Genomic DNA, 25439 nt, shown 5'->3' on the forward strand with positions numbered 1-25439 from the left:
TCTCTTGTGGTTTTCATGTCACAGTGAATCAGCCTCCCAGGAAAGGAAAATCTGTTCACAGTTTGAAAGTCCCTCCCATGCCTTGCAGCTTTCCCAAAGCTGCTTACATGGGTCATGTCAACGTAGGGAGTACTACTTTAAGGATGAACTGTTCTAGCATAGAAAACCAAAAGTTCTCTTCTTTTATCTCTGGGAACAGAGGCTTTTCTTCTTCTATCCCTGGAGCAAAGTTCCTCATCTCTCTCTGTTCAAGCTTCTCATTAGATTACAGCTTTTCAGCATCCACATGCTCCAGCACAAGTGCTCTTTTCTCATGGACTGCAGGTAAGTGCTGCATCCCCCCATGCGCTTCACGAATTACAGGGAAAAAACAAAGTCTGTTATATCAAAAATAAATCTTCACCATAGCCTTACATAGAGAATTTCAGCCCAAGACAAAGGCATCTCCTCAATCCGCTCCTAACTAGAATTTGTCTCTTTCTTTACTTACTTCAGTGTCCCATCTTTTTTACTTTATTTGTCTTCACCCCTCTCCTTTTCCTGATTTGGGAGACAATTGGTGTTTGTAGGTTCATTTGTTCTCAGGCTTTACCAACTGAAACAGTTTTTATAGAGTTCTGCAGCACTGAAAGGTTGATCTCATCCAGGCTGTCCATCAGGGAGATCGCTCACCGTGCCTCTCACTGCTGCTCACGGGGTCTCTGCTGACACCGTGCGAGCCGTGCCGGCCACCAGCTCCACTCAGCGCTTTTCTTCGTGAGGAGTGTCGGGAACAGGAAAAGCTTCTGCTGCTGTTTTTGTCCTTCTATCTGCAGCATGGCTGGCTAAAAGTGGCTGAACAAAGAAAGTTCATTGTCAGCCAGCATGAGGCAGCCATGGCCACGCACCATTGTCCCAGTTGCATCGATTTTTAGGCCCCGAAGTCCCCGTTACGTGGCCTCTCCCAGACTGGGCCAGCAGTGGCCACTCCCAGACCCCGGCCACTCCTTGCTTCAGGGCCACTCCCAGCCCCGATAGAGCCTCCAGCTGGCACGGCCGCTGGAAAAAGGTCTGGCAGGTTCCGCCGGGAAGGGGCCTGACCTCGCTGGGAAGGGGCCCCAGCCGCCTGCCGGGACCGGGCCCAGTGGACTCCCCTGTGAGGGGCTCTGCAGCTCGCTCACCTCCCCTGAGGGGACAGAAAATCTCGGCCAGGCCACATGGGGCCTGCCCAGCCTGGCCACACGGACTGTGCGGGACTGGATCAGCCAGCTACCTCTTCAAGAGCCGGAAGAGAAAGATTTCCCGGTTTTACCCATCTTTAAAATGTGAATCTCACAGAGGTGGACCCAGCTTCTAAATGGTTTAATAGGTTGTCAATTCTCAGAGCTAGCCAGCTATTGGTTTTTGCTAAGCACAGAGGAAGCTCTTAGCAGCCCCTCCCAGAAAAATCATTTCTGTGTGTTCTTCCCTTATCACCAAATACCAATTAATGCAAAACCAGCACAAAGTGTTAGTATTATTTCTTCTTGATGTGATGTGAACACCAAAGACTGAAAAATATCCTGGTTATATGACAATGATTGCCTGGAATGAATGAGTGCTTCTCCATAAAATAATCAGTTTGACTGTTCTCACACCAAATCAGTGGAAGGCAAATCCTTTGAGAGATCTGAAGGCAAAACCTCTTCCTTTCAGGTAGTGAAACCTCTTGCATTCATCATGACTCACTGCAGTTACACCATTTTAAATGGTGAAAACTACTAAAAATATTTTTTTGTTCAGGGGAGTTGTGCTTGTTTTTTGATAGCCATGTGTTGAGAAGGGGGAAAAAAAAATGGCTTCAATTGTCTTCTGTATTTAATAGTGTTTCTTTTCAGAAGTGAATGTAACAATAATCTTTTAAATATATATGTGATCTGGACACTTATTGTTAATACAGATAAGAAAAAAATATTTGTCTAACTGGCCAACATCAAAATGTAAAATAAGCATTTATCTCTTCTGCATTATAGGAGAGAAGCCTTTCAAAACATTATTGTAAACATTACATATTTTGACCAATGTATGGTGACAAGCAAGGGACAAGAACAGGACAAGAAGGGGAAGGATGTTCAAGATCAACTGCCTTCTAGCATTGGTTGACTACATCCTTTGGTCTGTCCAAATAAGTGTTCATTACTAAGTTTTGGTTATACTTTTACAATGATATAAAGACCTTAAATGTTGCATAAGTTCCCCATTTCTTGTAGAAGTGAACATCAGACCTATCTTCACACTTTATCTGCATGAGTTTCTAGTATCCACATATTGTGTTATTGAGACTTCATTTGTTTTCTCCCTAAAACAACACTGATTCTCTATGGCTAAGCTCTTCATGGCATATTACACTTCAGAATTGGGTTAATGTAATGCACAGAAATAGCAGTCTGGCATTTTTACTATCTCTAAAATAAAAGTATATAGTCCATAGCAAAGAAAATAAAACCCACTAAAACAAATTATATGTGGGTGCAAACAAAGAGAATTATTGACTGAGAACATGGACAAAGAGCAAGATTAACTGAAAAAAGTCCTCCAACAACCTAGAGGGAGGAGGACTAAAGACAATTCCTTCAATCATAGCAAATTGCCCCAACACAGTCCAGTTTTTCTCATTTTCGCTGTAGGATTTTGTCACTATGATTTCATAGGATTTAAGATAATACAAATCTTAGCCCTAACAAAAATGAGGATACAACTTCTTCCTATGCTGGAAGTGTAAAATAATCCTCTAACTACTTTTGTCTAAAGATTGAATGACACCTTCAACTACAATATCAGCAGTGTAAAACTGAACGAACAACTATCACACTCTATTGTTCCAGTAATGTGTGCTTTAGTGTCCCTAAGGGTGTATTTATGGGGATAGGCCAAATTATTCCAGAGGAGCTATAACTGTCTTTTAAATCAATGATGCCTGCACTGAGGAGTCCCTAAGCTCTCATTGACACTGTCATGCCAAACAGCTCCCTTGACACTGGCACTGAGGGAGATCTTCCATTTTCAGTGGTAGATAGGAAACCTGGCCACAGAAACTTGGCTACAACATTGCCTTTGTTAATCTGCAATCACCCCAATATTACCACTGATTGAAAAATTCTACTAGCAAGTGTAGATTCTGAAAAACTTATCTACCATTCAGTGTTTGCTTTGTAGTGCGATTAAAGGGAGTTAAAACACTAACACAAAAACTCCTGGGATTTTTTAATTAAGCAACATTTTAAAGATAAGTCCCTCATAAGTAAGAGAAAAAAAATGTATTTTTTTTTTAAAATCTGTCTTTCAAAACAGGTAGAACAATTATAATTTTGCCTTCTTGGAGGTTAATAAAGCTCTGTCTATTGCCCCTGCTCTGAATTAGCTTAAGGGAGCTAAAACACATGCACATGGCACATACACAGGAATTTTTCCACAAAATACAAAGGCAGAAGAAATTAGATAAATTCATGTCTCCTAATGGAATAAATTTAATTTCTTTGATAATAGATGAAAATATGAAGATATGAAAAGCACATGTTTACACAAAGGCATAAATAAAAATCCAGAAGCATTATATATAAAACTACATTATGTACATTTCTAAGCTATGCATATCTATTTCAGTATTAACAGTGAAGTTTTCAACACTAATGTGGATCTTAGTAAGAAAAGCTGCCATTAGTCAAATTCTTCAGGAGTTACTCAGAAGTATTGTACAGCTATAGCTGTGACAAGAGTGAAAGAAAGCTGTAGCTGTCCATTTTACTTACATTTTTATTAAATGAGTGTTTTTACTTGCTTGGGGACAGCCTGTAGGTCTGCATGACAAACCGGTGCCTTGTCTAGAGCAGGGGATTGACACCTCACTGAAGGGTTGTTTCTGAGCCACCATGGAGATCCCATTGACTTTGGTTGGCCTGGAAGTTGCAGCTAAGTCTGGGGAAGAGACTTTGGCTTCTGCAAGAATAGGCATGACAAGGACACTGGGGATAGGAACACACATGTTAAGAATATGACATATTGGAGAGACAAAAATTATACTGTTAAATGCAGGCATCTGCTGTGTACACACAGTCTTGGACATCTCAGGTCTTCATTATATTCAAAGGTCAATTAATGTTTCCAAAGTTTCATGTGAATGTAAAATACTTGGTTGGGCTTTTTTTTGTATAATATTTTTATTTTTTTATTTTTTAATTATTTCCTTAAAGAATTTAAACCAGGAATACCCAATGTTCCCATACAGGGCTCAGGTGTGCCATAAGTGCTTCAGGTGTCTCCGACAGCCAAATATTACTTTCTTTGCTAAACCACTCATTATAATGCAAAGTCTGGAAATGTGTCCTGCAGCCAACAGGCTAAAAATCAGTGAATAAATTCCACTTATATTTCATTTCTATGGTAATTCCTGGGAGTTAATATCAGTTGTATACAAATTGGAGCTTTGCACTGCCGAAATTCAAAGTTGCCTAACTTCTTCCTTAGGCGACCACTTGAAACAGTCCTATTCTTTCTCACAAAATGCAATAAAAGGAAAACTTTCATTTTAAAAAAGTTGTATCTATTAAATCTTTCCAATTTAAAGTATAGACCCTATGTTGAAACAGCTCCTTCAAGGGACTGGATAAGATTTCCTGAAGATCAGATTTGTGAGCAGTCTAAGCCAGTTTAATACCTTTTACTGAAGGTACTCTGGCTTGTGCAAGTACATAAATATTATTTGCCAGTGGAACTGAAACTTGAGAACCTACCTTCAAGGTGAATATCCTTGTAGCTGGACTGCTGGAGCAGTCTTTGCCCTTCCACCTCCCTAGCAAACATTTATCCTGCAAAGTCAAAAGTTTTACATAGAAAACTTCTGTGTAAACAGAATCAAACAAAAATTGATGTCAGCAGACAATTTAAGGTATATCTGCTTGCTTACATATTAGAATAGCATAAAATACCTTTTTTTGATAAGGAATTTATTGTTCATAGCATACAATTTTCTTCTAGGAAACATAATTGTCTAAGCTACATCTTGAAATTTTATTCATTATAGTCCTAATAAATCAAAATCTTTTAGGAATTATCCTATTTAGTAATACACTTGAAATAATGAATGCTTGTTACTGTAATGCAAGGATAGAGTGGGTTAAAATCCACTCAGGTCGAGAATGTTAACATCCGAGATGAATTATTTTTTCTTTGCTTATGAGAAATAAAAAGGTAGAGTTAGACTTGCTACTTGCAGGGGAAATCTAACAGACTAAACTGAAGTTCCTAACCTGGAAGATATCTTCATTGAAATTCCAACATGGCCAGATTGTAGATAAACACCAAGGCTCTGCACAATGTGAGGTTGCTATGTGCATACTTTAAAAAGGCAAATTCATTGCTATATAGCTGTTTGAGGAAGAAAAAAATAATAAAAGAATTTAGGTGTCTAAATTATCTTGTAAGCTAAATGCATGCAAATCTTGTTTGAAAGCCTTCAAAGGTTTTTCCCTCTGACTTATCTGTGACTAGCACAAAATAGAGAAATACATTTATATAAAATAGGCTGCTTCAGCAAACACCAAATGTGAGTGAAAATTAGACTCTGACAACTTCAAGTGTCATATCTGGCTATTTACTGGCTCCATGCTTGCATTTCAGAACACACAATTTCTCTTGATGGAATTTGTGTATATCACTTTTTTTTAGTTTCCTTTGAAAAACACAAGAAAGACTTGAGAAGTTCTTTTGTCTTTTGTCATCTTAGCTTGAGGATGAGCATCATTTTAATTTCCCTTTCCCTTTTCTCATTTTTGATAGAATGATTTTATCTCTCAGGACTAGGCCTCAGGAAGATTGCAAAGATGGTTTTCTCAAAGTCTGAGAACAGCGATATTACTAAAATACATTAGCTAACTTTTAAAAAAACAATGCAAAGTCCAAGTAAAATAATCTTCAGATATTTTTAAGCCACCTTTAATTCACACCATCATTTGGAAAAATAAATCAGATTTAGCTTTTTCGAAGTTTGATGTTTCACTAGAAGTCCCTTTAAAACCAGGTTCTATTGTGCTCAGCTATAGACTGGGGAGGCAGCCCATGGAGCTGAGAACCTTAGGAGAAGGAGGAGGGAAAACACTTTACAAAGTAGTAAAAAGACCTTCCTTAACATGTATAGCCAGTCTAAAAGTCCTAAAAGTCATTCATGTTATTTACATCCTGGTCAAGGCTGTACCCAAATATCCATTGGAGTTTTCATAATCCTCAACTGAGTTCAAACATTGGATTGAATGAGTACTTAATGTATCACATCATCCTGAGAGATTACAGCGACATAAGAAAGGCAAGCGTGCTGGTTTCCGCTGGGTCAAATTGTCTTCACAGTGGCTGATATGGGGCTGTGTTCTGTATTTGTGCTGAACACTGACAGAATTGATAATACAGAGATGATTTTGTTATTGTTGAGCGTGGTTACACAGAGCCAAGGCCTTTCCTGTTTTGGAACAGTCATATTGGTGGGCTGGGGGGAATGTGTGGCTGGGGGGAGACACAGCCAGGACAGGTGATCCCAACTGACCAGTGTGATAATCCAGATTATATGACAATCATGCTCATTATATAAAGTGGGGGGAAGGAGGAGGGAGGGTGTTGGGGGAACATTTGGTGATAGTGTTTGTCTTCCCAAGTAACCACTATGTGTGATGGGACCCTTCTCTCCTGGAGATGACTGAACACCTGCCTGCCATGGGAAGCAGTGAATTATTTTACTTCAGTTGTGCGCACAGCTTTTAATTTCCCTATTAAACTGTCTTTATCTCAACCCACATATTCTCTAGCTTTCACCTTTCTGGTTTGCTCCCCATGTGAATGACCCTGAGGTTGCCTGAGGCTTGGTTGCTGACTCAGGTAAAACCATGACAAAAAGCTGCCATATTTAACTGTGAATGTCCATGCTTTTGTGGAGGAAAAACATTATCATACTGACATAACTGTAGATTTTTTTTTAAGCTATCAGACTTAAACATGCTGGAATCATAGAATTAATTCCTCTTAGCCACTCATTATATGGCTTAGTCTCCCGACTTTTCACTAGCTTAGTTGCCCTGCTCTGGACACCTGCCTAGATCATCAATATCTTTCTTGGATGAGAGGCCCAAAAATAAACACAAGACCCAAGATGTGGCCTCACCAATGCTGAGTACAAGGAGACATTCACTGCCCTGGCCATCTAAGCTCATTTCTGGCTCATGTTCCATTTCAAACAACCTTCCCCCAGCCTGTAGCACTGCCTGGGGTTCTTGTGACTGAAGTGCAGGACCTGTTATTCCACTTGTTGAACCATTCTGTTGATCTCAGCCCATGGATCCAGCCTGTGCAGATATTTCTGTAGAGCCTTCCTTCCATTCAGCAGATCGACACTCACAACCAGTTTATGTATCTGCAAACTGACTGAGTGTGTAATCAATCCCCTCATCCAGATAATCACTAAAGACTAAACAGGACTGGGCCCAACACAGATCTCTGGGGAATCCCAGCAGTGACTGGCCACCAACTGGATGCAATTCCATTCACCACTACTCTCTGGGTCTGTCCATCCAGACAGTTTTTAACACAGAGAATAGTACATCTGTCCAAGCCATAGCCTGCCAGCTTCTTCAGGAGAATGCTATGGGAGACAGTGTCAACAGCTATGCTGAATTCCAGGTAGAAGAAGATTCTAAAATGAATGGCTTCTGGTTAACTGTAGTATAATAGCCAGCTATTATATTTAATTGTTATAAAATGTTATCTTTAATAATGGAAATGAGAGAAGTGTACAAATTCTCTAAGATTGTAAGGGAGAGTTGGAAACTTAGAAATTCAAAGTAGAATTCCTAAAAGATACTGGAGAACCACACCCAACTACTTTAAAAGAAATTATTTAGATTTCAAACACAGAGGGCTTGTACAAAGCATTTAAGAGCACTAATTAATAAGCATTGATGTTGACCTTGGCCAGAGTTTAATAGTGTTTCTTCTCATTTACACACTAGAGAAAAAAATTCCAAGGGCTGATTTGATTTGGTTGCTAGTCTTCTTGAGGGAAGGCTGCCTCATATTTTTAAATGAAACTTATGGTATAAATTTTGTCGTTTAAATTTAGCCCTCTAAGAGATTAGTATCTGGTCCAAGCTAATCAACCAGCCTGTCATACAGTCAGGAGAAAGTTTCTATTATAACGATGATTTATTCTATTTATGGTATGCCCTTATTTCAGTGCCAAGTAGATATGATTTTAAAAAGTCTCCTTCTCTCAGCACTGATTAGATTTAAAAAACTCAGATCATTCTCTTACTCCAGATATTTTCTTTTTAGTTGTATAAAATGTAGAAGAATAAACCTCAATTGAAGTAAGTAAAGGCTTTGGACTATTTTCATGAAGAAAACCACAAGGTTTGTACACAACCAAACAGAGAATGCATTTCCAGATAAAAAAAAAATCTTTTCAATCTCATTTTTGTCTCTCAACAATGATGTTTTATATGCCTAGTAGAAGCCATTTCTCACCCCGATAATCCAAAGTCTGAAAGCTGATTCACTGTTGCCCAAAGCAAGCTCAATGGATAGTTCAGTATGGATCATACCATTTTTGTGGAACTATACTGTAAAACTTCTTTGCATGAGTTGGATCTTTCCTAAATTCAAAGTTACTTTTCATGTTCTGAGATTTGGACCTCTGAGACATTTGCAGCCTGGAGGGGAGGAGAGGGATATGGAGAATTTGCTTTGCTTCATTGCTTTCCTCTCATTTATATCAAAAAGACTCACAACTGGGTCTCTTCCTTGTTTGTTTGCTGTAGTGCTGTGCTTCTGAAACATCTGCCAAAGCTACAGATTTTGCAGCACCAGACTTTGATTCATGCCTACATATTGCATTAAACATGTCATGCATTGGCTTGTACAATCCTTTCATCACCCAGATACTTGAACAGAGTCCATCAGTATTCCTGCAGTGTGTTAACTTGTAGGCTATTTCAGAATTTCAGATTTGGTCCTTGACTTTCCCTCTCAGAAGGATAATTATGAACTATGAAAGCTAGTTTTCACATATTTCAGTTTCAAGAAATAGGAATTATAATCTCTCATTAGAAATGGCAATTCATATAACATCTAGAAATTCATAGACAAAAAATTGTGAAATAGGATTATACTGGCATTAATGACACTGATAGTTTTTCCTTTAACCATTTTGGGGGTCTTATCTCAAACCATTTAAATAGTTTTTTTGTGATCAGTTTTTATCGAACTTTGAAAACAAGTTTTTCTGCTCTTCAGTCTACCATCCACTAAATGTGATGCTTGTGTTACTCCTTGATTTTTTTTGTTTGAATTCTAAATACATGTAACTCATGATTTTGATTTTAACAATGGCATGATTTTGAAGTCTTATACAGCTCCTATACATTTCTGTTCACTAGATAAATTTCACAAGTAACCTCAAAAATTCTATTGCTTTTTAGGATTGATGCACAACAACATATACATTATACAACATTAGTTTCAGAATGCCATTAATATCATTATGCAATCCTTTTTCATTTAAAATCTCATTATCACAATATTGCTCAGAAATGTATTTTACTGAATAAAAAATCCTCTTTCAGAAAAATCATCTTGCTTGGTGGATGGAAAATTAAACGTCATGGTCAATCTTTTCTTATTACATTTTCCATTTTAAATGGAAATATAGCATGGCTATTGAATGAGATAACTTATTTTCAGTATTGAGTCCCAGCTGAGACCTTACAGATAACGTTGTTTTTGCCAACACTAAAATACTACAGCTGTAATTTCTGGGTGAAATACAGTACCACCAAGAAGCCCAACTGATAGAAAGATTTGGCATGAAGTATTGCAGATGGTCAAAGTGTAAGAAAACTTGCATCTACAAAGTGTCTGCAGTTTGAGCAAATAAGACTGGAAATCTACAGCAAGTGATATTCCAGCCTATCTAATATCAAAGAGTTTCGCTTACTGAGTTCACTGAAACAAACTGATGAAAACCAAGAACCTTCAGGAGGAATAAAGATTAAACCCAGCTAGACACTAGGAGTTAGAACAGTCTACATCTTAGTTACAAAGTGCTTATCTCAGGAAATAGGCTGAGAGCAAAAGGGATCCCAAGTCAAAAATCATTTAACTGTTCATTCAGCTAGAATGGTATGAGTCTGCCCACTAAAATTTAAGTCCAAATTTGAAGTCCTTGTTTGATCAAAAACTAGGCATATATTAGTAAAAAAGACACTGGGGGGAAAAGTCATGTTTCCATAACAAATAAACAACCCCCTTTCCTTTAATGCAATATTTTTTCAACTTCTTAGATCAAACAAGGTAGAAAACAGTTCTTCAAAGTACTTCAAAGTACTATAACCAAGCAACAGTGTAATTTTGTTATGACTGCTACATTTACAGCAACCGATCATGATCAAGAGAAAAGAAAGGACAAAATAAAAGGTACTGCAATGTTATTTTGATTACCCCTTTCACAGTAATACTAACCATGCAAGTATCTTAAAACAAGGAATAAGCATATAATGAAGACAATCTTTTCTTCATTAAGACATCTCTCAACCAAGGAAAATCAAAGGCAAGGAAAAACATTACTTTAAGTTGTGAATGCTTTTAAGGTCCCTTCGAACCAAACACTTCTGTGATTCTATGATTCTATATTTGATCACATCTGTTTATTGACAAAAAAAACCAACAACAACAAAAATACCAACAAACAAAAAAAAAAAAAAGAAAGAAAACCCCTAAAACCCCCCACAAAAACCAAATGTAACACTTCAATTTTGCTTTCTATTGTCAGGTTTCAATTTGATCCTGCATAGCACCACTATGAAGATTCATACCTCATCTTTAGGTGAGAAATTGCTTTGTAAGTATGGTATAGAAGAGCAGTGCCAGCTTACGGTCTTTTCCATAAGCTACAGGCTTAACTGATGGAGTTTTTTTAGGGATAAAGAATCAGCTCACATTATTTCTACTTCTACTAATTTTGTGGGTGGTAGTAATTAGCAGGGGATTTGGCAGACAGCTGGGGGCAGAACAGTAACCTCTTAAGTGGCCTTACATGATTCTCTAAAGCTCATTTGTCAGAGTCATTAAGCTTGTCTGTAAAAAGACATCCATTAGCAGAGTCATGACCTACTGATGCATCTTTTTAGAGATTTATTGTCATGGTTCACACAGAGATACACAAATGAAATCTATTATGGTATTGACTAGGTCTAAAATTAAGAGAGATAAACCCAAATTTGGTGCTTCATGTTGCTTATTCTTGTGTTATACTTGTTATTCTTGCTTATACTTGTTCTTTGGGGTTGAAATGTAAGTGTTTTGGAGCAGGAAATGGTTCTTCAGACTATATTTATGAAATACATAGTACAGAAATGGTTGAGGGTGACAGCTGTTTCCATTGTATAACAACTGCACTTAAAATTGTCAGTATTTTGACATGCACCATGCACATTTGCGACAGAAGGGAGCAAAGAAGGCCATGTCTAGCCCATAAATCCAATATTGAAACATTCGGATGCAGCTCCAGTTTATTTCAATATATGAATCATCTGCTAGTGAAGAAATTATGAGGGTAGGAGGCAGCAGTAGCGGAAGAAGTTCTGGCTGAACATGAGGAAGGCTCCCTTCCTGAATGGATGACTGAGTATCAGAACAGGTTACCCAGAGAGGTTGTGGGCTCTTCATGCGCTCAAGGACAAGCCTGCTCAGGCAGAGAGGTAATACTTGTGATATATTTACTTCATGGTCTAAATTCCAGCCACTGGACAGTCAGTGGTGGCCACAATGCTCCTAAGTCTAGCTGCCAGAGGTTAGAGGGACAGAGTGTGTATTTGTACAGGCACTAAAAAGTATAAGCAACAGTGTGTGAAGGGGAAACTGTGGGCTGCAGATCCCATAGGAAGCAACAGGAGAAACCAGGGTGTATGGGGGTCTGAGTTAAAGCAGTGGGAGAAGGATCTACCTGTGGATGGTGCTTTAGCTGGGGACATTGCTCCACCTCTGGCAGCCTCTGTGTATGAGGTCATGTTGGTGGCCTCTGTGAGCGTGTGTGCTCCAGACCCTGGAGTCTGCTGGGCTTGGAATTTCTCAGAACATTCTTAATTAGGATTTAATTTAGCTTTCCTTTATTTTTCCCCCTGGAATCTCTTTCTAGTGAGAATATCAGTGTAACATCATGTCATATAAAAGTGTATACAGAACAGATTTTTTCCTAAAGCAAAATACAAGTCAAAAATAAAATCAGAGCTCACTGAAAACAAAATTACTTCTTGCAAGGCTTCTTAAAGCAGTATCAAAGATACACATACAGGTGTCAAATCACGCTAAGTACAGTTTAGCTTTTTTGAAATGCCAAATGTTTCTATTTCATCTTTCATTTTATTATCAAACATTTAAATTTATTTGATCTTTATCTTGTCATCCCAGAAAGCAGATATAGAGGAAAGCTCAAGATAAAGTCACTAACTAGCTACTTCTGGAAGTAAAAGTGTCATTTTTTAAATGATATGAATGTTTTTGCTTCCCATTTCAGTGGGGCAGACTGGGTACTTTAGAAAAATATCTGGTTGCCAGTGATAAATATTGAATTATTGGACACTATCAGAGTACTCAGAGATTCAGAGCATTTAATTTATATCTTGATGAATTTCTGCAAGGTGTGGTTGTTGTAGTTTCAAACTTTTATAAGTGTTTTTAAATGTTCTTAGAATGAACTTAAAAGGACTAAGTCTCTCAGCTGCAGAGTATTTCATAAAGTTCCAGTAAATATATTTAAATTAGAGGAATTTATCAAGGAAAGTAATTTATAACTGATATTTTGAACAGCTCATATATTAATTTCAGGGCACTAGTTCAGACATAAGCTGACAATAGTTTGATTAACTTTTTTGAGAAACACAGTAATTTTATACAGTATATTAAATCGTTTCGTTATGGGGAGGGACAAAATGTCATAATGAAACAGTTAGGTGGTAAGTGATGAAATAAATTGATCAAAAATGTATTTGATCATAAAACCTTATCTTTCATAATATATTGAAGAAATATTGCCAGTGGACTTGCTAATTCATTATGGGCATGGTATTACTTTTGATTTGGGAAGGACTGTGACATATCACATCCTTAAAATTTTACTTTTTTTCTAGAAAGAGGAAATAGTTTGCAATGATTTGGATTGTGCCTAGCATATTTGGAGTGATATGATTTATTTATTTTATTTATTTGATTAATTTCATCAAATAAAGCAGCTCCAATTTTACAAAACAGGCTGGGGCTTAATACTCATTAACCTCAATCATTGATCAATTATTTTAGAAAAGTCATTTTAAATTATTTTTCTCTGATCTCATAAGGTACTAGCATCTAAGGGTTAGTGAGTCCGTGTGTGTAGATAAGATTCAGTACTATGATTTTTGTGAATCAGTTTTTTAATGTTCAAGGCCAGGTTGGATGGGGCTTCGAGCAACCCAATCTTGTGAAAGATTCCCCCTGCTAATGGCAGGGTGGCTGGAGTAAATGATCTTTTAAGAGTTCTTCCAATTTCAACCATTCAGTGAGTCTATGATAATGCTGGAGCCCTGGCTACAAGCAAGCCTCTGTCTCTGGACTGTTAAGTCCTCGAATCCTGCCTGGTCCTGACAAATCAGTCACAATACAAATCCTATCAGAATGTTGGAAATATGCTGTGTCATGCAATAGATCCTTGAAAAACAGCCTTGCCTTTCTTCTGTGATTTCTGTCTACCTAGCCTCCCTAGACAGCATAAAGAAATAGTAGTTTAAATGTAGTAATACTTTCAAAGAAACATATCTGTAAGGAAAAATGAGTTTTCAGATTTTTCCTGAACAGTTATTAGTTACTTAATTGTAATGTCACATTCATCCTACTAAAATTTAGTCTGTTGACTAAAGCAGAATCAAAACAAAGCCATTTATATATATTAACCAGCAATATCACATTACAGTTTTCCAAGACATACTGCAATGCCACTTTCAACTTGCAGTTTTAATCCGAATGTCTCAAATGTCATTAGTAACAGTTATGCTAAGATGTAGTGTTACCTTTCTGTTTCATAAACTTAGAACTTGCAAGAGGAAAATAAAATAAGTTAACCATTACCTGCCAAAATTCCTCCATCAGATGTGATGCCAGTGCCAACGTGCGGCGCATAGAGTACAAGGAATCCTACATGTTAAAAACTGAATATTCCTGGAACTGAGCTGATGGACTCAAGTTTCACCAGAAGAATGTGAAATAATGATAAATTCAATTAATATTAGGTTTATTTTGCATTCCAGGACATGGGAGAATACAGAGATTAGAGAGGCATAAGAAAAAAAATGTGAAACAAAATCTGAATTTTAATACAGACACTGAATAACATTCAAACATGAATTTACGGCTATCTTCAATCATTTTGTGGTATCAGTTAGCTTAGGAGTCTGAACCTGCCTGAATCTCACCTCAGAAACCGTCTTGAACAATCAAAGTGATAGAAGCATGTCATTCCCAAAGGTGCATAACCCTGCATATTTCTTTTCATTGTTTTGAGACAATAATGAGTGACCAGAGACTAATCAAATTGCCCTACATATGCTCCCACATCTGTAGCAGAAGAACAAAGGAAAGAAACCGGTGGTGGTACACCATTACATTTACAAATGACTGAAGCCAGAATTAGCATAGAATTATAAAGGTTATCATGGCTCATATCCTATTATTGCAGTAACAGTGACCACGGTATACAATGATATTCATAAACTGAGTTCCAGCCTCAAAATATCTTAGCTTATTCTATTCCACATTCCTCCTGGAAAAGTTTTTCCCACACTACACATCTTTTTTTTTTGCCAAATAAAAGCAAAGAGTTTTTAAAATCAAATGTTTTCAATAAAAATTAGCATCCTTTTTGTCACATTTTACAAAATTCTCTCCAATTAACAGAATTAACAGAAAAATTAATTTAAAAATGTTTTAAGTGCCTGCCTGCTTGTATTCTGGTATTTTATCTCTATAAATACCATTTACTTCTCAGGTTGAAATGAGTATCTCACATATATCGGCTATCACCTTTCACTGAAATCTACCACTTAAAACTTACATCCCTTATGTCACATTTCCCTTTACCATGCCAAGCATTGAAATGTGATTTGTAGATTTCCATGCAATTGTATGGCATTAGAGTTGTCCCAAAGAGGTGAAGATGGGAAATATTTCTGTCTTAAATACATCCATAAAAAGAAATTAATATTTCTAGCTGACTAGAAGAAAAGATGTTTTAAGATTGCCACAATTTTGGAAGATTTAGATTGTCTAGGGATGCTGTAGTTGTTAGTAGAGAAATTGTTTACAATTCTGTAAGTTTATAACCATTTGCAGAGGTGCTTCCACTGAGCAAACAGTAGCTTAATAAATGTACACAGTAATAGCATTTCATGTACTGCTAGTCAATTTTGCATCTTCTCTTCTAATAGCCATTCCATAGTCTAAATTATATTTGTGAGCAAGAACCTCTGCCTCCTAACAATTGTTACAGAAAGTCACATCAATTATACCATCTACAAGGAACTTCTTTGAAGTTCATTAAAGAAGAAAGTCTAAACTATTCCTATAGGTACACATTTATATTGCGTTCTCTAATCTAATGTAGCTGCCAACACTGTTAGTTTACTTCAAGAATAGAGAGTGATCATATTACTTAAGGAATATTACATTGAAGAAAAACAGCTATGGGGCTTCATGCTATTGCTACCAGACTCAGATATATTAAGATATAAAGACAGGTAATACAAAATCCTAAAAGATAAATAAATCAATTAATTTAATTACAAAGATTTAATTAGGAGGAAATAAGATATTTGTAACATCCAAATATATTCCAAAACCAGCCAGAACAGAGCAGGAGATGAAAATGAACCATTGTCCATCAGAACAGAGGCCCACTCTTCCCTCAAGAGGTGTGGCACCATGTGATGTGGAAAACCTCATTGGTAGAAAATACTTCCACTTCTTGCATGAACAATACCAAATCTACCTCAGAGCTCTGGGTTAGCACCAAGATATAAATATGCCCTTGGGACATACTGCTGACACAGCAATCCCAGGAAGCCTTTGTCAACTGTACATTAGAGGAACTGTCCAAACAAAAATAGTTGTTTTAAACTTGTGAAGTTATTGGAAAGCCTGTTCATATTTTCTGAAATAGTTTCAAAGCCATCTCTGCTCCTCATTGACTATCATGGTTTTGTAGACTTAGACACTACTTTTCCCAATCAGCTGCTCATCCTTACCATTGTCCCAGCTGTAGCATTTAGGACAATTAGGGTTATTTCACAGAACAGTTCTGGTGACAATGCGTTTCATTATCATGAAAGCAATGGTGATGTCATAAGCGTTGAAGATGAACATTACTGAAAGAATCAGACAAAACACAGAGATATTTAATCACCAATGAGGAGAAAAGTAATTCAGAAAAGGACACAATGTCTTCAAATGAGGCTTGGAAATTGCATTTTATTTTCTAAAAAGTGTACTGAAGTACAGAATTGTCCATTAAATAGAAACCCAGGAGAAACATCCCCTGCAGTTTGTCTGAACAGACAAGTAAAAACAGCCCAATCTGACAATGAATTTCTAATCAGTGACCTGACAGTTTTTCACTTGCCACAGATGTTTTTTTGTAGCATTTTCTGCATATTCAAGATCAGCTGTGTCTGTGATTTTGCATATATTAACAAAAAACTTTTGCTGACTGCAGTTCAGAATGGAACTTAAAAAGTAGTGAAGAAGTGCAGCAGGGAAACTGAACATGTTTACCTTGCCAAAGGTATTTTCCTACATTATTGATTAGGAATAAACCAAATCTCATTTACACAATTAGCCTTTATTCTTCTACTATAGGACACACTTTCATTCAGGAGAATAAAGCTAAAATTCTATCTGCAGTGAACTTGTCCTCATTCTTGGTTTATCATGGAAGCCCCTAGCAGTTTACCCAACCCTTTTGGTTCCTGTTAAGCCTAAAACATTAAAAATCCTTCCAGCACACTTTCTAAAAGATATATCTTTCCCTATAAGACTACAGAACACATTGTGAGTTAAGAATCACACGGAAATAATTAGGTGGCATCATGAAGCATCTGAGTTCAACATGCACTTCAACAATAATCTAAGGTAAATTTTCCTGTTTCAGATTTTAAAACAAGGCTGTTTCCAAAAGTGACAGAGTTTTATTAGGCCATTTTCATTGTGTGAAAAGAAAAATATATTAATTCTCCCCACAAACCATACTTCTGTTAATATTTTATACCTCCATGGGTAAAATACTACCTCTATTATAACTTAAACTTTCAAACACAGATTTTAAAAAATGATTAATTAACCAGGTGTGAGACCCCACCTGTTGCATCCAATTCTGACATTCCCACCACAGAAAGGACATAGATCCATTGGAGCAAATCCAGAGGAGGCTCACCAGGATTATTAGGGGGATGGGGCACCTCTCCCGTGAGAAAAGGCTGAGAGAATTTGAATTGTTGAATCTGGAGAAGCGAAGACTTTGGGGAGACCTAATTGAGGTCTTCAAGTACTTGAAGGGAGCCTTCAAGAAAGACGGGGAAGGACTATTCGCAAAAACATGAAGTGACAAAACATGGGGGGAATGGATTAAAACTGAAAGAGAACAGGTTTAGACTATATATAAGAAATAAATTCTTTACTATGTGGGTGGTGAGGTACAGGAACCAATTGCCCAGAGACAATGTGGGTGCCCCATCCCTGGAAATATTTAAGGCCAGGTTGGATGGAGTTCAGAGTAACCTGATCTAGTGGAATGTGAGCCTGCCCACAGCTGTGAGAATAGAAGCAGATGATCCTTAAGGTCATTTCCAACCCAAACCATTCTATGGCTTTTCAGTGAATAAAAGTAATCATCAGAGAAGAGTGCAATCCACAAAAATCCAGACTGATCTTCAGACTGTCTGATGTCTGTCTTTGTTTCTCTAGAGAGCATCTCTAAGCATTTTACTTCCTTCTAGTGAAAATAGACACAATAATATTTTCATATTCACAGCTAGTTCATGCTTGCATCCCATTAAAATTTGTGGAAAGCCTTTATCTTGTAAGATATCTTCAGGCAGTTGTGATGAAGGTAGTAGTCAACATTTTAGAAGAATGGCAAAACAAGTAGATATGTAGAACAGTTAGTCTTAAGGACCATTTTCCAACTGTGATACCTCCTGGGAGATTTCAAATTATTCAGCAGATCATTTTCTATTGGTGAAAAATTTCTCTTCTATTTTTTATGTTTGAAGGCCACCAAATTTCAGGGTGATATTTATCAGTCTCAGGGAGAAACAGGAATCCCAGACAAGATTTAAATGTTCTAGGACCTATAAAGAAAAAGACAATTATTGATACTGGATTCCCAGTTTTTACTGCCTGTTATTAAACAGTTCCTTGTTTTTTACTAGTTTTTTATAAAACATATTTGTCCTGGGGTGACCAGCCATAAAAAACCCAGGAAAGGAAAGGAAAGCTATAAGACAAGGAGAATCAGTAAGCATAAATTCAAACTAACAAGAGTCTGGTTGGAGACTATCCTGCAAGGAGTAGTTTTAGCATACACTCTAATCATTACAAGCCATTTAACCTGAAAATATATTTACTTTAAATGTATTTGCATTACATGCTCATCTGATCCAATACAGTCAAGGTTCCCTCAACTGTTCTATGAGAATAAGCTGTAATAATTACTTGAATAGTACAGAGTTTTACAGTTTCCAAGGTCTATGTTTAGAAAATGGAACCAGCTTCATGTGAGAGACGTACAGTGGTTCTGTCCCCATTGTAAAAATGATAAAGATACTTAAAAACACAAGATGGATTGTCAAAAAATTATTGTCCAATATTTTAAGTTAAACTGAAATTGTTGTTAATATACCTTAAAATGTCATTACAGGATCCCAAGGAATTTATAATTTTGAACTTTAATTTCAATTCTACCTTATAAGCAATTACCTATTATTTTAGTCTCAATATGTGTATGGCCCAGGCTAAACCTCTACCATCTGTGTCAGTTGTGTTAAGCAGCTCTCCACTGATCCTTGGCCAAGTGGTGCAGAAAGTTGATGGCCTTTATGATAAATTCCATTCCCTTGAAGGTAGATTCCATTCATACTCAATATTGCAAGAATGTTCCATGGAGTGAGCATTAGTCTCTCATTCTTTTTACCTAAAAATAAATAACTTTTAGAGAATTGCCACAAGTAAAAGGAACAAAATTCAGCATAGACCACAGTCATGGTGTATTCTGCACTTACATCAGCCCAAGAAAATACTCTGGACTAGCCTGAGTTTCTCTGCCTTGAAACCCTTTTGATTATACTCTCAACAGAGCTTGGGTATTAAGTAATATGTAATGGAGACAAGTGGAAGACCAAGACCACAAAACAGCTCATGAACAGAAATGAGCTTGACAGAACATATTTTCCCAGGTGAGACTAAGAAAGTGGCCTGATCTTTTGATGCATGACTTGTACTTGTACAAGTGAAAGGAGTTACCCTAGGCAGTTATTTATTTTTATGTTTTAACTTATTTCCTCAAATCTCCCTTAAATGCCTCTGTCATTCTTAATTATATTTTCCTTCTGAAATATGACTCTTATTCTAAGGTTTTCTACTTAATTTTAGTACACTTAACATCAACTCTTTAGAGGTCATACTTGCTTAAATATGGTCAATTTAGCCTTTTAAAAATTTTCTTCACTAGAATAAAACTGAATTTTATTTATATAAAATAGTGGGTGTAATGTGATTTTCCAAACTTGGAACAATACAAACATAGTATTATAAAATTGTGATGTCAAACTGTTGCAATTATGTTAATGGCTCATTGATCTCTCCCCTTTGTTACATTCAGATACCCCAGAGGCAGCCTGTGGACAGTCTGTGTAAGCAGGTTTGGCAGCAAAGCGACCTTCCCAGTGTGCTGAGTCCTGCCGAGCCTGCAGACAGTGCCTGGGCACTGCCTGCGTCCCATCCTGCTCCTGCTGTTAGCAAAACAAGCCCAGCTCTTCAAGAGGGTCTCCTTCCCAGGCAATCCAGGTACAGACAGTGGCATGCAAAAAGGCTGCCAGGTTCACACACATTTTTTAAAAATAATTAAGGTAGAAGAATTTTGTGAGTGAATAACCAGACCTGATCATAGCAAACAATCTTTCTGTGCATAAGACCTTTAAAAGTCTTACCTCCTTTTTTTTTTTTTGCCATTTTTTTAAAAGTTAATATGTATATTTACGACATTTTTAGATGTGTTTAAGTCTGCTTTCTGTTACCGTACATCATTCACATCTGTTCTTAAATCTAAACCACACACTTCCACATTTTACAGTTATCTCAGTGAATGGATAGAAATACACTTTAAGCTATACATAAGGAAGTGATGTAGTGGTGAAATAAATTAGTAGAGTAATGCTGTTAGTTCTGCCAGTTTCCACGCATGTCTCAAATGACTTAATCTATTTCTTTTATCTGTGAGAAAAAAAACTTCTCCCAGTGGCAACAGTATATAAAAATTAAGTTGCTACCTTACTGGAGTATCTATCAAGTATCATAAATTTTATCCAAGTATCCAATATATCCTTGCATATATCAAACTATGCAATAGTGTTTGAAGGCAGGACTGTTTGGTGATGCACAGGACTGGCAATATCACCAGCATGAACAGATCTTTCAAATTAAATTACTGCTTGAATGGAACCAAGCAGAGGAACTTGGGAGTAACTCAGCTGAGGCCCTTGATATATAAGCAATAGTATTCCTTTCAGAACCACATAAATCAACACCTTAAAAGGTTTAAAAATGTTAATTTTTAAGGTTTTTACAGGACTTCACTGCCCAGATAGTTCTTTAAATCCAGATTAAAGCTGCTTGTCCAGATACTTTTCTCAGGGAAACCCTAGTTAAAGGCTTAAAAAATAAGCCTATGTAAAATTTATTACTAAGATGTATTGAATATTAGAACATACTGTATTAAATTGTGTAATATATATAAATACTGTCAGTATACCATATGATGCTTCAGCATGCTATAGCAACCTTCTACTTTAAATGTTCTACTTATTGTGATATAAAATCCCTTAAATATAATTTAAATGGGAAAATTAAAACATACCATATTTTCAAAGTAAAAATTATATCTGAATCTGCAAGGCATTTTAGTCTCAAATAATTTTCTGCAAGAAATTCCAAATATGTAATTTTGTTTTGACTTGGAACAAAAGTAAGTTCTGAACTGCTGAGTGGAAAATGTAATTATGAGTTTCAAGTAGTTCTGAAGAAGAATAATTAATCTTCTTTTTTTCCCCCCTCCTTTTCCCTCAAAGTAAGACTTAAGAATCTGCAATATCAAGGTTGCAGTGTAAGCATTGATATAACTCTGTTACTGCTTTTCATGAGCAAGAAAATGTCTAGATTTTGAGTAAGAAAAAAGACTGAATGGCCTCAACAAAATTATTTTTTGTTATTCCGTAAAATGTATGCTAAGATGTAATAGAAATGCTGATTCTAGACCTCGTCAATACAGATTTCATGATGGATTTTTTTTAAAAATGAATTGGGCAAAATGCAAAACATTTTTTTAAGTTTGTAATTTTGTTTTTGAAATAACCCTTAAAGATCAATGGCTCAGAAACTCAATATTTTAACACAGTGCACTGTGAAATCATAATGTTCCTAAATCTCATCACTAAAAAGTGTAGCTAAAAGCTCTACATGCCTCAGGTCAAAGGAAGAAGTGATAAAGGCAGTAGAGGGGGATAAGTAATAAACTTCTTGCCTGCATATAGCCAAGGTAATGGAACAAAATACTGAACAGTAGAGAAAAATCCATCTGAGATAGAGGAAATAAAGCACAACACCTTAACACTAACCAATGTATCCATACAGAGCTATGCTGGATAAAATTCATGTCAGTCTGTTGTAAAATATGAAGTCTGAATATACGGCTGTGAAATGAAGCTATTTAGAAAGTTTTCTTTTTGTGTACACCCTTTTCTATGTTAGAATATTCTTTTCATGTTAAAATAAAACTATGATTTTTATAGCACTTTAAAAAACCCTAATTTGATCTTTGCCAGAAAACTGCTGTTTAAAGACTCTTAATAAAAATCTGTTACAGATTTCACTGTTAGTAGGTTATCATCTAAGTCTTGAAGGCATTCCTGGATCTTCAGTCATACAAATGATTCAAAACTGTTCAGACACATATATTTTAAACACAAATATATTTAATCACAAGTATATTTAAAGAGATTTAAGAATGTACTTTTCCTTTGGACAGTACTATCCAATTTGTTCTAAAGGCCTGGGCTCAGTGTGGGTTTTAAGCATCTGCCAGTGAGAACAGCTTAAAATAAGTACGTCCTTAAGTGCCTTGCTTAACTAGAATGTGTGTGTTTTGGGTAAAATGGAGAGTATCATGTGTGTGCCTGCACTGCTGAGCAGTCTCTGACATCTGAAGAGGAGGAGGACATGGTTGTCACGTGCTTGTGTTTTAGGAGAATCCTGTACATAGGCAGGATGAGATGGCTTTTAATATTCCTCAAAAGGAATGATCTTCTGTTGCCAGATCTATGCAAGCATGACATTGTTGTGAGCTGAGAGCCACCAGGGCACCCCGATCCATGATCTGCTTTAATCCATTAAGCTCTTCCACCACTCATGACTAACTTAAAGACTGATGTCTCCATAAGTCTTCTCAGTCAGGCAAAATAATGTGACATCAGTTAATTTTGTTTTCAAAGGTCCTGCAGAGAAAAAACAGATACCTAATATGAAATGAAGAATGAAGTTCCCAGCTCTTAGGTTGTTGCAAAATATTTTAATGTTATCAATTAAACTAAGCTCCTCATACTTCTCCAGATGATCATATCTGTATTATTTTCTTGTCAGAATTCTAATGGTTATTTATCATTTTTGGGGTCTGCTCTTTTTCTGCTAGTAGCTTTGTATCTTGAGAACATTGCTTGTATTTTACTGAAATTAAGATGACTAACAACTGAATAACATAGCAAACCATGACATTATTAAACAAGCGGTAACTCATTACAGAACAATAAATTAAAAGTGTGCCAAATTATGAATAATTATGCAGTTATTCACTTTGTTTTTTAAAAACTACATGAATAATTATTTGGTGAAAATGTCACATCACATAAATGATGTTATTGTTCTGCTATATACTATTCTCTTTCAGAAGGTGTGCACCATGTATTTGCACAGTGTTACTTCTAAAGACTTTAGGAAAAATAAAAAGCAAAAAAAGGCAGATTTCTTTAAATAAAGTTAGACTTGCTAATGTACCCAGCTCCAAGGTTTCCTTGACAGCAAAGAATATGTTCTTGCTTTTGTAGAGGTTGTAACAGATTTACACTATTTGATCTTACTGGAACAACAGCAAAATTAACAGAAAATAAAATGAATAATCCTTTTAAAGTGTTCTCTCACAGCAACAGAAATTATGTTAAAAGCATTATATGCAAAACTTGCAGATGAACATACTATGGGGTCTTTTTCTGCACTAATAAAATTTTTCTGGCCTTTCCCAAAGTATTTGGAATCTACTTTGCATAATGTGAGATGCTGATCTTTAACACTCAATGGATGTTCAATTATATTGTAGTAAGTATGAAAAGACAGGTAGAAAAGTAATTATACTTTAAAAACTCTTTTTTAATTCAGTCAAAGAACTAGGCAGAAAAAAGGTCAGATAAAGGATACTTTCACAGTAGTACTGTGCAAAGTATGTATCCCAATCTTTAAGTATACTTTCTGTGGACTTGATCCACCCTCTATTGGACTGAAGAACTTAAAATAAAACCTGTTGGGGAAAGGGAAGCTCAATCCATCACACTCCTACAAATTTGATATCAGACACCTCAAGACATGTCCAGAGCCTGAAGAGGGATTGCAAGTCATCAGGAGTACACCTGAAGAGCAGCACAGAGGAATTCCGGTCACCCCAGACAGTAAGACAGATTCATTAGGGGCCCAACTCAAATATCACTGTGGAAACACACTCAGCATGGGGAGTAAACAAAAGGACTTAGAGACTCACGCATGCCTGCAGGGCTGTCATCTTACTGATATTACAGAGCCATGGTGGGATGGCTCCTGTGACTAGAGTAGATGGATACAGGCTCTTCAGGAAGGATAGGCAGGGAAGATGAGCAAGAAGTGTTGCCCTCTGTATAAGTGCACAGATGGAGTGCATCCACCTGGGGGTGGATGAGAAGCTGACTGAGACTTCAGGATTAAATGGATGGGTCAGGACAGGTGACAGGTGACAATATTGATGGTCTGCTATGTGTTATCTAACCAGGAAGACTGAGCAGATGAGGCTCTCTGTAGATGAATAAGAATGGGTTCATGTCACAAACCCTGGTCCTCAAGGAGGAATTCAACCACCCTGGCACTTGTTGGAAGGACAACACAGTGGGACATAAGGAACAGAAAGTTCCTAAAATGTTTTGATGTACTTTCTTCTCCAAGTGATAAAGAAGTTGATGAGAAGAGATGCTATGCCAGAACTTTGTCTCACTAGAAAAAAAGGGCTTTGAGGAATGTGAAGCTCAAGGAGAGCCTAGACTACAGGCCCCATGAAATTGTTGAGTTGAAGATCCTCAGGGCAACAAGGGGGATGTACAACAAGCTCACTTCCCTAGACTTCAGGAGAGGAGACTGGCTTCTTCAGGAATCTGCTTAGTAAACTACCTTGGAATAAAACCTTGTTAGGGAGAGATGCCCAAGACAGTAGATTTATATTCAAGAATCATCTGCATGCTCATCTCCCATTCATCCCAACAGAGAAGTTGAGCTTGTACTCAGGGAAGTCAGGGTAAACAAGAAAAACTTCTACAGGTACAAAAATGATAAAAGGAAGACTAGGGAAAACATGGAGCCTCTCTGGAAGGAATGGGAGACATATTTGCCCAGGTTGTGGAGACAGCTGAGGTACACAACACTTTTGTATCTTTGTCATACTGCTTAAAGCATTTAGTCGTTCTGTGAAAGAAGAGACAGTTAATTTCAATTAAATTTATACACATTAATTTGATGTCAGATTATGTTTCAATTTGATATAAACCTATTATGATACAAGACTAATAGTCATCAACAGGCTGTTTTTTTTTGTCACAGAACTGTCAGAGGAAAACTAGACTTATTGATCCCTAAATAAGTAAAAGGTGGAGATTCTGAAGTTGGGGAAGAATGGTAGGCAGCTGAAATAGTTGTCATTGATGTATATTTTTGCTAAAACAATCATTAGTGAAATGAGAAGTGCCACTGGCAGTTCTTCATCATTATGTTTTCAACATGAACTTAATAAAATAAATTTGAACAAGCTG

General features: G+C 36.7%; 2 long non-coding RNA genes across 2 annotated transcripts; one reads left to right on the plus strand and one right to left on the minus strand.

Moving 5' to 3' along the window:
- Nucleotides 1-590: 590 nt before the first annotated feature.
- LOC147655569 (uncharacterized) lies at nucleotides 591-25439 on the plus strand. Its single transcript, XR_015289155.1, has 3 exons — nucleotides 591-1674; nucleotides 10823-10876; nucleotides 19952-25439. It is a non-coding gene; the product is annotated as an uncharacterized LOC147655569 (long non-coding RNA).
- On the minus strand, nucleotides 3768-5382 carry LOC111925375 (uncharacterized). Its single transcript, XR_002862211.2, has 3 exons — nucleotides 5265-5382; nucleotides 4749-4823; nucleotides 3768-3980 (listed from the first exon to the last, which is right to left on the minus strand). It is a non-coding gene; the product is annotated as an uncharacterized LOC111925375 (long non-coding RNA).

This window comes from Cyanistes caeruleus, chromosome 1 (genome assembly GCF_971803275.1).
Source record: "Cyanistes caeruleus chromosome 1, bCyaCae1.hap1.1, whole genome shotgun sequence".
NCBI lineage: Eukaryota > Metazoa > Chordata > Aves > Passeriformes > Paridae > Cyanistes > Cyanistes caeruleus.